This window comes from Lissotriton vulgaris, chromosome 2_1 (assembly GCF_964263255.1).
Source record: "Lissotriton vulgaris chromosome 2_1, aLisVul1.2, whole genome shotgun sequence".
NCBI classification, from domain to species: domain Eukaryota; kingdom Metazoa; phylum Chordata; class Amphibia; order Caudata; family Salamandridae; genus Lissotriton; species Lissotriton vulgaris.
The window spans coordinates 874,595,755-874,600,251 of record NC_141687.1 but is presented as its reverse complement, the minus strand read 5'-3'; positions in this window follow the sequence as shown (position 1 = coordinate 874,600,251).

Below are 4,497 nucleotides of genomic sequence, written 5' to 3'. Positions count from 1 at the left end.
ACAACTCTGCACACACACAACCCCACACACACATCCCCCCACACACACAACCCCCCCACTCACAACTCACCCCCCACACACACCCACACACAACCCCCTACACACGCAACCCCACACACACATACAACCCCAAACAATCATCCCCCCACACAGACAACCCCCACACACTACCCCACAAACTCACACCCACATACTCACAGCCCCATAACCACACACACAACCCCCCACACACACAACACCCCACACACAAACTCCACAAACCATACACAAACACACAACCACACACACGCCCACATACACACAACCCTACACACACACAACCCCACACACCACATACAATACCCCCACACACAACCCCCTACACACACAACCCCCACACACAACCCCCCAAACACACACAACATCTCCACACACACAAACCGACACACACAACCTCCCCCCACACACACAACCCCCACACACAATGCCCCCACACACACAACCCACACACAAACAACCCCACACACTCACACACAACCCTCAACACACACACAACCCTCCCCACACAACTCCTCCACACACAACGCCACACACACACAACCCCCACACAAACAACACCCCCCAAACACAAACCCCCCCCCCACACACAACCCCACACACACAACCCCCCACACACAACCCCCCACACACACAACCCCACACACACAATCCCATGCACACACAACCCCACACACACACAACCCCCCACTCACAGAACCCCACACACACAGCACCCCACACACTCACACAACCCCACACACTCACAGACACAACCCCACACACACAACCACACAACCCCACACACAACCTAACACACAACCACACACAGCCCCCCACACACACAACCCCCACACACTCCAACACACAAACCCACCACTCACACAACCCCACGCACTCACACACAACCACCCCCCACACACAACCCCATACAAACACACACAACCCCACACACAACCCACCACACACAACCCCCCCACACACAGCCCAACACACACAACCCCACACACACCCACACAACCCCCCACACAACCCCACACCCACAACACACAACCACACACATAACCACACATCCCCCCCACACACAACCCCCCACACACAACCCCCACACACAACGGCACACACAACCACACACACAGCCACACAACCACACACACAACCACACACACAACCAACCACACACACAACCACACAACTCCACACACATACACCCCCCCACACACACAACCCCCCACTCACAACCCACCCCACACACACACACCCACACACACAGCCTCCCACACACAACCCCTGCACACCCCAACACACAAACCCACACACTCACACAACCCCGCACACTCACATACACAACACCCCCACACACAACCACCCAACACACACAACCCCACACACACCCCCACAACCCCACACACAACCCCACACACAACCACACACACACAAAACCCACGACACACAACCACACAACCCCCCACACACAACCCAACACACACAACCCCCACACACACAACCCCCACACACACAACCCCACACACCACACAACCCCACACACACACAACCCCTCACACACAAACAACCCTACACACACAACCCAACACACACAACTCCCAACTCCCAACCCCCACACACACACACAAACCCCACACACAACCCCACACACACAACCACCCACACATAACCCCATACTGAAACACAACCCCACACACACATACACATCCCCACACACACAAAGCTACAACCACACAGACAACCCCACACACACAACCCCAAACACAACCACACAATTGCACACACAATCACACACACACAACCAACCACACACACAACCACACAACTCCACACACACACAACCCCCCACGCACAACCCCACACACCACACAACCCCACACACACAACTCCACACACACACAACCCCCCACATACACAACCACCCCACACACACACAACCCCACACATTCACAAAGAACCCCACACACATAATCCCCCCACACACAACCCCACACACACAACCCCACACACACAACCCCACACACACACAACCCCACACACACAACCCCACACACTCACACACTCACACACTCACACACTCACACAAAAAAAAACCCACACACAATCACCCACACACACAACCCCATACAGAAACAACCCCACACACATACACATCCCCACACACACAACCCCACACACAACCCTACAACCACACAGACAACCCCACACACACAACCCCAAACACAACCACACACCCGCACACAAACCACACACACACAACCAACCACACACACAACCAAACAACTCCACACACACACAGCTCCACACACCGCACAACCCCGCACACACAACCCCACACACACATACACGTGTTACCATCCTTGTGGGGACTATGTGTTTTCACCAGCCTTGTGGGGACTAACCCTTCTCAATGTTTTAAAAATATACCAATAACAGAAAAATGTTAAGAAAAAATTCATAATACAGGATCCTGCTTCAATTTTACAAATATGTTGTTATTTAGTCACGCGCACAGAACCATCATTGTGGGGACTTGGACATATGTTACCATCCTTGTGGGGACCTACTCAATAATTCTCATTTCTGATTGAATACACTCATTATCTAATAGATAAAAGCTATTTTTCAGTGCCATACATACATAACATGATACTTTAGTCAAATTTGAATAGGTCACTATGACCTAGGTGCACCTAGAACAGAGATTTGTCTAATAATGCATTTTTCCGTAGAAAATGATCATATATATAAAGTGCATGGACAGGGATTCACGGATGTTTAGCCTATTACTGAGTGCACACAAACATTAAGGAATATGAAAACAACACATAGTTAAATTAATTTAGAGGCTTAAGATCCTGCAATGGGGTCAGATGGCAAAACTAAGTTGCCATCTGACCACCTAGTTGTTTTTCATCAACCTCACCAATTGGCACCAGCTACGTATGGCTGTGCATTAATAGTCCCCAAAGAGATGGCATGATATTATAATAATATTCTAGAGCTGACAGAGTAAGTGCATGATGATGATAATTTTCAAGCCCCCACAGAGATATTGCATGTTTAGATTGATGCCCAAGTCCCTACAGATATTGTGGTTTTGGTGTATGATGATAGTCATGCTGCAGTTCATGCAGAAATAACACTATTACAGTAATGCACAGGTCCCACAGAGATAGTTTGTGATTATAGGAATGCCCAGGTCTCCACAGAGATAGTGTGGTATTATAGCCATGTTCAAGTCCCCACAGAGATAGTGTGTGATCATAGTAATGTTCAAGTCCCCACAGAGATAGTGTGATCATATTCACGTTCAAGTCCCCACAGAGATAGTGTGTGATCATAGTAATGTTCAAGTCCCCACAGAGATAGTGTGTGATCATAGTAATGTTCAAGTCCCCACAGAGATAGTGTGTGATCATAGTAATGTTCAAGTCCCCACATAGATAGTGTGTGATCATAGTAATGTTCAAGTCCCCACAGAGATAGTGTGTGGTCATAGTAATGTTCAAGTCCCCACAGAGATAGTGTGTGGTCATAGTAATGTTCAAGTCCCCACAGAGATAGTGTGTGATCATAGTAATGGTCAAGTCCCCACAGAGATAGTGTGTGGTCATAGTAATGTTCAAGTCCCCACAGAGATAGTGTGTGGTCATAGTAATGTTCAAGTCCCCACAGAGATAGTGTGTGATAATAGTCATGTTCCAGTCCCCACTGAGATAGTGTGTTACTATAGGAATGCCCGGACCCCCACAGAGATAGTGTGTAATTATAACCATATTAAAGTCCCAGAGTATTATGATAGTGTTGTTCAAGTGTTGTAGAGAAAGTCTACGATGAGTCATTCTGACATTCATTCATAATTCGTATAGCGCTTATTTATAGTCACTCTCAAGACCCCGTTGACAAAATGTGTGATTATATTCATGTTCAAGTCCCCTCAGAGATAGTGTGTGATTATTGTTATGTTACATCTCCGCAGAGATAGTATGTTATTACAGTCATGTTCAGGGCCCCACATAGAGAGTGTTATAACAATGATGCTGAGGTGCTTGCTGTTATAACAGTCATGCCGAGGCTCCTGCAGAGGTAGGATTTGAGTATAATGATGCCTAGGTGCCTGCTCAGGTAGTGTGTAGTTACAGTCATGTTCAAGGGATGTTGAGATATGTTGTGATTATATTGAAGCTTAGGTCCCCAAAGCGATAGTGCATGATTATGGAGGCCCACTAAGATGGTGATTATTGACCTATAGAGAAAGTGTGTGATATATGTAAAGTTCCAGTCCCTCTAAAGACAGTCTGTTATGATATACATGTTGATGTCCCTGAAGAGATAGTATGTGATGACAGTCATATTCAAGTCCCACAAAGTTAAAGTATATTGAACCCACGTCCCCACAGAGATAGAGTGTAATTATAGACATGCTAGGTCCCCATAGAGATATGTGTGATGAAATTCATGTTCAATTATTAA